Here is a 13,527-nt window from a genome sequence, read left to right as displayed (position 1 = left end):
GGTCTGTTTGTTTGTGTGATAGTTTCTTTGGCTATGCAGAAGATTTTCAATTTGATGTAGTCCCATTGGTTTGTGTCTCCTTTAGTCTTCCTTGCAGTTGGGTATTTTTCATCAAAGATGTCCTTGTGGTTTATGTGGGAAAGTGTTCCACCAATGTTTTCCTCTAAGTATTTGATAGTTTCTGGTCTAACATCCATGTCCTTGATCCACTTGGAGTTGATTTTTGTTCCTGGTCAGATGAGGTGGTTCAGTTTCATTTTTCTGCATGTTTCAACCCAGATTTTCCAGCACCATTTATTGAAGAAAGCCTCCTTCCTTCACTTAACACTTAGGCCCCCTTATCAAATATTAGATGTCCATAGTTGTGGGGGTTTAGTTCTGGGCTTTAAATTCTGTTCCACTAGTCTGTGTGTCAGTTTTTGCTCCAGTATCAGGCTGTTTTGATGATGATGGCCTTATAATATACTTTGAGATTTGGGAGTGTGATGTCTCCATTTCTGTTTCTTTTGCTTGATATATATATTTGACCATTCTAGGTGTTTTCTGGTTCCAGATAAATGACTGCAGTTTTTGTTCTATTCTCTTAAAGAAGCTTGGTGGCACTTTGATGAGTATCCTGTTAAATTTGTATATGGCCCTATGGAAAATATTCATTTTGATGATATTTATTCTTCCAATCCATGAGCATGGGATGTCTTTCCATTTCCTGGTATCAATTTCTATTTCCTTGAAGAGTGACTCATCTTTTTCAGTAGACAAGTCTTTTGTGCCTTTTTTTTTTTAAAAAAAAATTATTTATAAAAAGGAAACATTGACAAAACCATAGAATAAGAGGGGTACAACTTTGCACAGTTCCCACTACCAGACCTCCATATCCTATCCCCTCCCCTGATAGCTTTCCTATTCATTAACACTCTGTCATTATGGACCCAAGATCATTGTGGGATGCAGAAGGTTGAAAGTCTGGCTTCTGTAATTGCTTCTCTGCTGAACATGGTCATTGACAGGTCAATCCATACTCCCAGCCTGTCTTTCTCTTTCCCTAGTAGGGAAGGGCTCTTTCGAAGCGGAGCTCCAAGGCATGTTTTGGGGTTGACTGTCCAGGGAAGTCTGGTCGCATCCTTCTAGTATCTGGAACCTGGTGGTTTAAAAGAGAGTTAACATACAAAGCCAAACAAATTGTTGACCAATCATGTACCTAAAGGCTGGAATACTGCAGATGAATTGTTGGGGAGTCCTCCATTTTGTAGCTAACTAGTAGGGATGTTTTAGTTATATTTCAAAGGTCCTATAGCTATACTAGTTTTTTTTTTTTTTTTTTCCTGAGCCTGAAATCTGATATGCAGGTGGATCCAAGTTATTGTCTGGGAGACGATGTCATGAATGAGAAAAGGACCAGAAAGCTGGATCAGGGAAGAGAGTAGCTCCCTAATATGGGAAAGCAGAATAATTATTGTTGACTGTAAACTGCACTGATTTGATGTGATCTGGGGCCCATAATTAGCTTAGGAGCCTGTGTGACCTCTGCATCCCTCTAGATCTGAGCTCACATTCTGTGGTCATGAGTAGGAACATTACATGCTGCCCCAGTATCAACCCATCTTCCTCAAGCGTAGCATAGATTATGTTGTCCATTCTCCAAAAGGAGGATGGAACATTCTCTACCATTGTCAATCCAAGTTGAGGGCAAGGTCCTATAGGGGCCCATAAAGGGGTCTATTTTGTTGTTCCTGATAGAAATGACCGGTAACAATGGAGAAAGGGATTTATTCAAGTTCTAGGCCCATCAAGTCTGTTTGGGAATCTTAAGAGTCCCCGAGTAGGGCCCCAGCTGGGGAAATGACCTGTTAGTGACTAAAGAGTCATCATTAAAGTATGCCAGTCTCTTGCCCTTATTCAGCTTTTGCACAAGTCTTTTGCTTTTTTGGTCAGCTTTATTCCTAGGTGTTTTACTGATTTTTGCTGCAACGGTGAATGGGAGTGATTTCTGGATGTCTTCTTCAGATTTGGTGTTTGCATAAAGAAATGTTACTGATTTTTTTACATTGAGTTTATAGCCTCACAACTTGCTATATTGTCTAATGAATTCCAGTAGTTTTCTGCTGGATTCTTTAGGTTTTTCTATGTATACTATCATATCATTTGCAAATAGTAAGAGCTTGACTTCTTTCTTTCCATTCTGTATTCCTTTAATTTCTTTCTCTTGCCTGATTGCTATAGCAAGAACTTCCAATACTATGTTGAAGAGTAATGGTGATAATGGACAGCCCTGTCTAGTCCCCGATCTGAGGAGGAATGCTTTCAACTTCTGTCCATTGAGTATGATGTTGGTTGTAGGTTTGCTATATATTGCTTCCACTATCTTGAGGAATTTGCCATCTATTCCCATTTTTTATAGTGTTTTGAGCGTGAATGGGTGTGGGATTTTGTGAAAGGCTTTCTCAGCTTCTATTGAGATAATCATGTTGATTTTGGTTTTACTTTTATTAATGTGGTGAATGACACTGATTGACTTGCATATGTTGAACCAGCCCTACATTCCTGGGATAAATCCCACTTGGTCATGATGAACAATCTTTTGATGTACTGCTGCATCCAATTGGCCAAGATCTTGTTTAATATTTTGGCATCTGTGTTCATCAGAGATATTGGCCTGTAGTTTTCCTTTTTTGTTGTGTCCCTATCTGGTTTTGGTATAAGGATAATATTGGCTTCATAGAAGGTGGAAGGGAGTGTTACAGTTTCTTCTATCTTGTGGAAGAACTTCAGAAGTATAGACATTAAGTGTTTCCTGAAGGTTTTGTAGAATTCATTTCTGAAGCCATCTCATCCATACTTTTGTTGTTGGGAAGATTCTTAATAGCTGTTTCAATTTCTTTATCTGTGATTGGTGCATTTAGGTTTTGCAGTTCTTCTTGGCTCAGTTTTGGAAGGGCATGTTTCTAGACATTCTTCCATTTCTTCCAGATTCTCTAGCTTTGTGGCGTATAGTTCTTCATAGAAGTTTCACATGATTTTCTGGATTTCTGCAGTGTCAGCTACGATCATTCCTCTATCGTTTACAATTCTATTTATTTGAGTCTTCTCCCATTTTTTTAAATGAATCTGGCTAGTGGGTTGTCAATCTTCTTTAATTTTTCAAAGAACCAACATTTGGCTTCATTGATCTTTCATATGGTTCTCTTATTTTTGATGTTTATTTCTGCTCTAATTTTAGTGATTTCCATCCTTCTGGTTGCTTTACTGTTCCTTTGTTCTTCTTCCTCTAAGTCCTTAAGCCACGCAGTAAGGTCATTTATTGGAGCTTTTTCTTGTTCTCTAATATGTGATTGTATGGCTATGAGTTTCCTTCTCAGTACTGCATTACCTCTGTCCCACATAATTTGATAGCTTCTGTCTTCATTTTCATTTGTTTCCTGGAACATTTGAATTTCTTGCTTGAGTGTCTCTCTGACCTAATGATTCTTAAGCAGTATGTTGTTGAGTTTCCAAATTCTGTGACTTTTCTGTTTGTTGTTAAATGTTAGATTTACTCCACTGTGGTCTGAGAAGATACTTAGGATGATTTCAATGCTCTTGAATTTTTTATACTGTTTTTGTGCCCTACTGTGTGGTCTGTCTTTGAGGATGTGCTGCGTGGATTTGAAAAAAATGTGTATTCCTGTTGTTGGGGGTGAAGGACTCTAAAAATGTCCAGGAGGTCTAGTCTGTCCATCTCTTCATTTAACTCTCTTGTTTCTTTGTTGTTTTTCTGCTTCACTGATCTGTCTAAGTGTTACAGTGGGGTGTTAAAATCTCCCACTATTTTTTTTATTGCTATTGATGTATTTTTGTAGTTCTTTCAGTAGATGTTTGATGTATTTAGATGGGCCCTCATTGGGTGCATCCATGTTAATAATTGTTAAATCTTCTTGGTTGATTGATCCTCTAATCATTATGTAATGGCCTTGCTTATCTTTTATTACTTTATATAATTTAAAGTCTATTGTGTCAGAGATGAGCATGGCTGTTCCTGCCCTTTTTTGTTGTCCATTAGCCTGTATGATAATTTTCCATCCCTTCACTTTAAGCCTGTGTTTGTCTTGTTGAGTCAGATGGGATTCTTGCAAGCAGCTTATGGTTGGGTTGTGTTTTCTGATCTATCCTCCCATTCTGTGTCTTTTAATGGGTGAATTTAAGGCATTGATATTACGGACTTAATGTATTGTAGTGACATTATTCTACAATTTTTTATTTTCTCTGATATATGGCTAGCATTATGATGATGTTCTTGTTTGTCAGAGATCTTTTAGAACCTCTTTCAGGAAAAAAAAATTGAATAGGGAAAAGGGAAAGCAAGAATAGACAATTATGCAAATCTACTGTCCTCTTTAAATTCTAGGGATAGCAAGAGAAGAAAGGGAAATAGCGAATAGAGAGACACACACAGAGAGAGTCCACTCTGAGTCAGATTTCTTCCCCATAATAATTCACAAGGGAGTATCAGTGAAGTCAGAAATCAAAAGAAGGAGGAAGGAAGAAAAGAAGACAAGAACAAGAAAAAAGAAAAAGAAAATAAAAAGAGCAGTGGAAGGAAATGTTTTTTAATTAGTGCTGCTTGCAAGTCGCCATATTGGCTCTGCCCCCCAGGATGAACCTTTTGACCTCACACTTAAATAGCTCACCAATTTCAGAAGCTCCTTCAAGAGAGTGCCTAGAGTTTCATTCCACAACAAAAAGTAAAGAAGTTACAAATCCTCTCAGAAAAGGTGGCACTGTCTAAATTCATATCTTGATGCATGTGACTCATACAACAGAGTCAGTCATGACCACAGATTTCAATGGGTGAGAGAGAGCCCAAAGACAGGAATTTCTTGAAGCAGAATTAAACAGAGACTTCACTACTAAAGAAAATTGATGTAACCCAGGAATGTAGGGAAGGATGAAAAAGCTAAAGTGGTCTTAATTCTACATAATAGAATGTATAGTAAATTGAGATTTCAGTCTGCATCTCTGCTCTGCCATTTCACTATCTTACTTAGTTTAACTTTAATTCAGGAATAATAATACCTACTACACATGACTATTGTTGAAAGAGCTTTGTAAAGGCATGGTTGCAGGATACTTGATTTAAATGGGCTTTCAAACCTAAATTTGCAGTGTTATTAGATATATGGTCTTTGATGTGTCTATCCTTGATTCCATGTCTGCAGTTCTCACAGGGTATAAGTGGTGTCAATCCAATTCTTGGAATGGACTGACCATATGTTTCAGCCATCAGCCACAATACAAATTGTTAAGCAACTAACATTCCTATCTTTATCTTGGTCAAGAACTGTAATCACAGAGGTCAGTTTGAGGAGAGCCATGTTTGCAAGCCTATTCCACTTTTGCAAGCCTATCCCGTTTTTGCAGGCCTATCCCACTTTAGCTCAATTAATAGGAAATCAAGGTGACTTCACTAATTAATTAACTCCAATCAAGAGAAACACATTCAGTGACTTTCTGGAAAAAAGTGTCCCCAATATATGTTTCAACCTTCCTATGACAGAAGAAAGGTAGTAAATTACGTATTATACTTACCCAGGGAGGTGGTAAAGTAGTTGAAGTGCTAGAACTTCAAGCATGACATCTGGAGTTCAATTTCCTATAAGGCATATGGCAGGGTGATGTTCTGGTTCTCCCTGGCTCTCTCATTCATATGTAAATCCCAAAACATATGAACTATTGTTGTAAGTATAATTATAGGTTATGGGGAAGGTACTAAGTCCATATGCTGGACACAGATAATTCCAGGAAAGTTGTGGCTTGGCCTCTAGTCCTACTGCTAAGCAGTTTTGAATCCATCACCTGACTTTTGTCTGTGCACTTCCTGTGCACTTCCATTCTATGGAATGATTTGCTTGAATGTTGTCACATTTGGAACTCGATTTCACTATGCTTTTGAATTTTGGAAGTAGTGTTGGTTTGGAAGAGGTAATCAATACCACAATTTATTGTTTTCTATCACATAAACATAATAAAATTTGACAGCATCCCATTATTTTTTCAATTTCTTTATCACTTTATTAAGGTGGTAATAACTTATTTTACTTATTATTATTTGTTTCCTTTTTTTCCTTTTCAAAATATGCTCAAAGGTCCATGTTTTTTAAAAAGCATTTTCAATTTAACATTTTATTTTTAACCATCTTCCTTCTCTTCCTTCCTCAGTTCATCTACTCAATTCCCTCTATTTCATATCCAACTACCTACCTCTATCACCACTACTCTACTAAAATTTCTCCTCTGAATTCATAGGTGACCTCCTTCATACCATATGGCAGGGCTATTGTTCATTCTCCTCAAACTTTTTGGAGGCTGTTTGATACATGTTTTGATTCATTCTAGAAGTTCTTTCTTAGTTGTTCTGACACTATAGATTCTCCTCTATTTTTGTCTATTCCTGTGTTCTCATTTAGCTTTTTTTTTAATGGAGCAGATTAATGGTTAACATTATATACAGTTTTTATTTTTCTCTTATTAAATATCTATTCCCTTTGTAGCATCAGGAAATTAACTTTTTTAATATTTAAACCACTTTGTTGGGGAAAATAATGATTTACAAGACAATTGTTGTCACATGAATACAGTTCCTTATCTCCCTGTGATAGGTATCTGCACACTACTAAGTGAAAGAATAAATGCTGATTTATAAAACTATTTTCACAGGTGTACATTTTTATATCTTCCCATGGCAGGTGTCAGCATACCATACCCTTCCTAAACACCATTCTTTGTGAGACTGAGAGGCTTTTTTTTACAAGTAAAATAGAGATTGAACATAATAACAGCTATAGTTCTTTCTATTTCTATTACTCTGTGGCCCTAAGATCCTATATTTGACCCCAACATGTAATAATGACTTTTAATCTTGAAGGATTTGTAGTTACTTATGTAGATTTTGTTGTTAGTGTTCTATTAATTGATATAATTACACACACTTCATAATGCTGGGCTTTTGCTGATTTATACATTTTTAATCTGTTTTCTTTATTTTCAAATACATATATTTGAAATATATAGGTACTATTCTGTATCTTTGTTGAAAATATATATAAGACATTCTAGATGAAAATATCCTGATGCTTACACCTAATATTAGCCTATAAAAATGTACACAGGTCAGAAGTCATTAACTTTTTTCATTTAATTTGGATATTTAGATAATAAGACTATTTTCTCAGCCACTGAAGGTATCATGACCAACTGTAAGAGTGGGGAAGCAATTACAGAAGCCAGACCTTCCACCTTCTGCACCCTATAATGACCCTGGGCCCATACTCCAGAGTGTTAAAGAATAGGAAAGCTGCACAAAGTGCAGGGACTGGGTAAGGATCCCGGTTCGAGCCCCTGGCTCCCGACCTGCAGGGGGGTCGCTTCATAGGCAGTGAAGCAGGTCTGCAGGTGTCTATCTTTCTCTCCCCCTCTCCGTCTTCCCCTCCTCTCTCCATTTCTCTCTGTTCTATCCAGCAATGATGACATCAACAACAACAACAATAATACAACAACAATAAAAACAACAACAAGGGCAACAAAAGGGAAAATAAATAAAATTTTAAGAAAAGAATAGGAAAGTTATCAGGGGAAGGGTTGGGATACGGAGTTCTGGTGGTGGGAACTGTGTGGAGTTGTACCCCTCTTATCCTATGGTTTTGTCAGTGTTTCCTTTTTATAAATAAAAATTAAAAAATAGTCAAAATTTACTAGCATCATCAAAAAGAGCCACAAATAATATATGACAGTCTAATAGTAAATTCATATAGTATACAGAAATAGACTGGAGATGTGTAATGAACCCTGTGAGTCTTCATGTAATGCCACTTGGAAATATTCACAAAACATATTAAAAAAACAATTTCTATTGATACTTTTTCCTTCACACACAAGAAACTACAAAACACCTTCAAGACATTTGCCTGAGATCCCAAGGCAAAAGATTGAAAATCCATACCTTACAATCTGTCTCCACAAATCTTCTGAATATGAAATTCCCCCGTCCCACTTAAAAGGCTGTAATTTGGGGGTCAGGCAGTAGTACAGCAGGTTAAGCACACATGGCGCAAAGCACATCCAGGTTCGAACCCCAGGCTCCCCACCTGCAGGAGCATCGCTTCACAAGTGGTGAAGCAGGTCTGCGAGTGTCTATCTCTCCCCCTCTCTGTTTTCCCATCCTCTCTAGATTTCTCTCTGTCCTGTCTAACAACAACAACAGCTTTAACAACAATGATAAATAACAAGGACAACAAAAGGGAAAAATAGTCTCCAGGAGCAGTGGATTCCTAGTGCAGGCACTGGTCCCCAGCAATAACCATGGAGGAAAAAAAAAAAGACTGTAATGTGGGGTGGTGGCACACCACAGTAGGACACACATTACAGTGCACAAGAAACTAGGTTCAAGTCCTTGGTCCCCACCTGCAGAGGAGGAGCCTTATGAGAGGTGAAGCAATGCTGCAGTGCTGCAAGTGTGCTTTCCCTCTCTCTTTCTCTCTCTCTCTCTCTCCCTGTCTCCCTCCACTCATCCCCATTCCCTCTCAGTTTCTCTGTCTTTATCAAAAAGGGGGGAGGCAAGAATATATATAATGCCAGAATTCAAGTGATAAATAATAAGTACATACAGATAATTTTTGAGAAAGTTAAAATATACAAACGTTGATCACACTGAATAGAAAATATGTTTCTTGTTAAAGAAATCAAACACATCACATAAAAAAAAGCAGCTGAGATTCTGGTTTTTGTTTATTGCTGAAAAAATCTTAATGTGAAAGATCTTGCACATGAAGGAGTTCTCTAGATCTATAGAACATAAATGTGTCAGTGTCTCAACAAGACATGATATACTATCATCTCTTCCCTAGCAGGAGAAATCCAGTGACTTCCCCCAAGTCAGAGTCAGTGACTGAGTCAACAGGACTCAAATATCTGTCAAAAATTCAAAACACTGTTGATTTATACACAGTGTCCCTTTTTAAACCTTACTTTCATTCTCTTTCTCTCCTGCTGCTTCCTTGTTCTTTCACACACACATATGACACATAACAGCTTAATACTTCTCAAAAAAATCTGCTTGGTGGGCTGATTTTTACTGTGTTATTTATTTCCCAAACATCAGGATCTGGAACACTCAAATTATTAGACTTGGGTATTCATGTTACTAGAGAACCACCATATGTATCATGTATTTTCACCAATTTTTAAGAATCGGGATAAAATAGGATTTATTCATGACTAAAAATATACTGCACTTTTAGTTGTTTTTCATTAATTCGGCACTGCTTTGGAAGGACTTCACTGAGCTAAGTAAAAACTACCATCTTCAGAATGGCAAGAGTATGAATATCTGGTCTAAATAAAAAAGATGTCTGTGAATATAAACAACCGAGATTATTTTTAAAGTGAGTTAATATTGCCAGAATTGTTATATAAAATGCTAAAAAAAACTACCTGGCTATTGAAAAAAAAAAACTCTTTTTAAAAAAAAACTATCAAAATAGAATTCCCAGTGTTCTGATCTTAAGAATAACATGGCATCTCTTTTTGAAACTCAGGACATTTATGTAAAATATTTTCATCTTTGGGGCTCTAAGATATTACCTTTAAAGTTAAGCTTTACTATGCTTAATGTACCTTCAGGTTAAAATAGTTTTGACAAAATTCCCTTGTATCTATCAAGAACTCCAGTTGGTGTGGTCCCAGTGAAAAAATCTCTGTGTTATGTGCCAATAGTTATATTTAGATTTCCTGGTGCAAATTAATAATTATATATAGCATTTTACGAAAACAAGAAATCATCCCAGTCATCTTTTAGCCAAAGCAGCACCATTTGTCCTGTTGGTTTGGGGGACTTTGTGCTCAAAAAAGAGAATGTGAACAACAATAATAATAATGTCAGTAACAACTGCTATTAACATTCACTTTTATATTGTACCAAGTATTTGTTAAATGCTTTTTGCATGTTTTATGTTATTTAAATTCATACAACAAACCTATGTCACGATAATTTTATCAACCCCAGATGAGAAAAAGAAGTGAGAGAAACTACAGGATTCTTTTACTCAGATAAATTGACTTGCGTGCAAAAAACTATTCGGAATTGCGTTAGTTGTTTCTCATGAAAGAAAATTAATACTTAGTGAGAAACTACCATGTGCCAGGAACTGAACCAACTACTTTACGTAAGTTGCCTCATCTAGTGATCCCATCAGCCTTAAAAGATTGTTGTATTTGTACATACTTCACAGATGAAGGGACCAGAAATTTGAAGGTGAGAAATTTCCCCAAGGTCATGCTACTAGTAAGGGTGGTCCTAGGATATTAATGTAGACACATTGGATCCTAAAGGCCATGCTCCTTCCACTATAAAGCAGAAGTCAAGCCAGTAAAAAAGAAAAAACAAATTCATTTTAATAGTGGATTTCACATTCTGTTTCCTTAGGTCTAAAAGCTTAGTCATGAAAATCAATCCCAAGTCAATACTAACACTAAATTCTGTTTCTTCTGTGCACAGAGCTTTTTAGCCTATGTCGCACAGGGTTACAGCTTTCTGACCAATTTTAGCTTTCAGAGCAGCAAATGGTAACAGGTTGAAGCCATTCTCGAGAATTATTTCAAGCCACATTAAAAAAAAAAACACTAAAAGTAAAACAATCTAAAACTTAACCTTAAACCATATGCAGCAAGACAGATTCTTTCTACTGAGATGAATGATCTCTTATATACCATTGGGTCTACTCCTCAGCACAAAAAAAACAGGCTTTCTTTTCTCAGTGGTCTGAAAGTTTTGACAACCCCCGCAAATACATACTCCATCAGCATTTTTCACAGGACCCTTGGAGCTATTGTGAGCTATGTAGATTCCCAAACACACTCCTAGGAGCAGGGCCTATAAATGTGCTTTTCTAACAAGTGTCTCAAATAATTTGCATATAGACTATGTTTGAGAATCACTGAACAAAGCAATAAAACTCTCCTCTCAGGCTTTACTTGTTCAGAATTTGGACTACTCAGACTCAGTTGAACTGGATTCATTTTCTCCCTATACAAGAAGGAAAAGGTTCCTTTGAGCTAATTAATGTAACAAGTTACTGAACACACATTTGAAGCTACTTTAAAAGCACTTATTGGCAAATAGATGGCTATGGAAAGTTCACATCCTTTCATTTATTATAGCAGGGCATGGGACCTAGACCATGTTTATACAAAATTGCCCAGCAGCTCCCCTTTATCCTTTGAAAGTGCATGCATAAAATTAAGTGTTCTCCTAATAGTATTCTCTAACGTAGACTTTATAACAGATCTTAACTTCAACTTGATGGTGACTAATTGTTGAACTGCTCACAATTGAGATCAAACTTAAACCAAGATTAGGAGTATGTATAATAAATACCAATTACCTGAGCATTTGCTATATACCATGAACTATTGCTGACATAAAGTACTATTGGAGTAAAAGGTCCACAATGAGATAATTTTTACCTACTGTAGCATCCTCTTGAAACTCACAATGTACACAAACCTGTTAATGTCTCTGAAAGGGCCTCACAGAAAATAACTTATGTGAAGTGACTAAGACCTTTTTATGAGGTATCTTTCGTCATGTGCAACTTGAGGTATGTTGCTATGTACCTCTGTTTCTAATGTGTTGTCAGTGGTATCAAAATGCAAAGTCACGGGCAGTCCCTTAGAATTTCATAATCTATGGGAGAAGGAGCAGTAAAAGGATCTGTGGTTTTTGGCTATGTCTGAAGACTCAGTCATTTCCCTGAAGGTGACAATTGAGGGAAATCTCTACACATTGCCAAGGTTTACCGAAAATTTAATAAGCTTCTAAAGGTGGAAACTATAAAGTGACTATATTTTGAAGATTGACCACTCTAAAACACAAGACAACTTAAAAAAAAAAAAAGAGTTCTTAAATAACTAGACTCTGTAAATGGTGCACAGAAGAAGCCAAACTAAAAACTTCTCCAATTTCTGCTTCCACTTCAGGGTATAATGCAATGACATGGGTGGTCAGATTTATTCCGCCACTTGCTAAGCCGTAGGACTTTAGGAAAGTCACTTTACTTCTCTGACTGTTTCCTCATCTGTAAAATGAAAATTATCCTTACCTAAAGACTCACTGTTTAAGAAGCTAACACAGAAGGGTAAAGTAAGTCTCCATAAAACCCAGGGGAGAGATTACAGAACTCTTCTTTGGATCCTGTCTGGAGTTACAGTTTAAAATAAAAAAAGTCACTGAGGGAGTTTGGCGGCAGTGCAGCAGTTTAAGCGCAAGTGACACAAAGTGCAAGGACCGGTGTAAGGATCCCAGTTCGAGCCCCCGGCTCCCCACCTGTAAGGGAGTCACTTCACAGATGGTGAAGCAGGTCTGTAGGTGTCTATCTTTCTCTCCCCCTCCTCTCTACATTTCTCTCTGTACAACAACAATGACATCAATAATAACAACAATAATAGCTACAACAATGAAAAACAAGGGCAACCAAAGGGAAAATAATTTTTTTTAATTTTAAAAATAAAAAGTCACTGTGAAGATTAAAAGAGGATGCACAGATAATTTTTCTGTTATAAACAGGAAGGATATATATATATACATATTAGTTCCTTTCTCCACATCTTTCTCTTACTTTTTCCTCCAGTGTAGCACAGTTTTCAGCTTAATTGGTGTAGGAAGGACAGGAATTTTGCTGTTGATTTTGCAGTAGTCATTCTCCTCCAGAGCTAGTTTTATTTAAGGAGCTCTCATGTCAGTGATACAAGGTCAAGAGCAAGGCACTGAAATTTCAGTTCAGCTAACTAAGACCCAACATACACTGGGGTATACCAAGATGAAAAGACAAGTCTTGTCCTCAACTTGCTCATGACAGAGTGGTGAAGATACCTAGTGTGCTCAGTGTGGCATAAAATGGGAACTATTACCCGGGGCCAGAGAGAGGCAAATGAAACTAATGTAGAACACATGGTGACTGAGTGAAATCTGGGAGCCCAAGTGCACTCAGTGTCATCTTTATCTATCCAGAAAAGTCAATTACTGACCTAATCCAGGACTGCAGTTCCAGGGCTCCATTCCAGCAGCCAGCACAGACCCAGTCACAGGCTGACCTGCACTACATACAGGACAAAGCAGAGGTGAGCACTGCCCTCTAGGAGGAAAAACACTGATAAAGACAAATCTATAGAGCATAGAAAAATAATCAAGAAGTTAGTACCGAGCAAACAAATAAGTACCACATCCACTCACATCTTTCTCTTCTTGGATTCCTATCTATTTTTCTGTGAAGGAAAAGCTTTGATGAGACCAAAATAAATGAGATTCGGGTCCCAGCTAGCTCTCTCTTCCACCTGTCTTAGAGTTGGAGATTCTTAACTTTATTTATTTATTTATTTATTTATTTATTTCCAGAGAACTGATCAGTTCTGGATTATGGTGGTGCAGAGGATTGAACCTGGGACTTTGGAGGTTCAGGCATGAGAGTCTCTTTGCATAACCATTATGCTATTTTACATAAT

The 13,527-nt window shown here is 37.1% G+C and overlaps 1 protein-coding gene and 1 non-coding gene across 4 annotated transcripts in view; both read left to right on the top strand.

Annotated features, from left to right (window-relative positions):
• GRIA3 (glutamate ionotropic receptor AMPA type subunit 3) overlaps window positions 1-13,527 on the top strand; it is a 460,874-nt gene that overhangs the window by 36,217 nt on the left and 411,130 nt on the right. The gene's annotated exons all lie outside the window — the stretch shown is intronic.
• Window positions 12,119-12,238, top strand: LOC132536079 (small nucleolar RNA SNORA26). The gene has a single exon (XR_009547760.1). It is a non-coding gene; the product is annotated as a small nucleolar RNA SNORA26 (small nucleolar RNA).

Source organism: Erinaceus europaeus, chromosome X (assembly GCF_950295315.1).
Source record: "Erinaceus europaeus chromosome X, mEriEur2.1, whole genome shotgun sequence".
NCBI lineage: Eukaryota > Metazoa > Chordata > Mammalia > Eulipotyphla > Erinaceidae > Erinaceus > Erinaceus europaeus.
Note: the sequence above shows the minus strand (reverse complement) of the source record. Positions and strands in the feature narration are given on the sequence as shown.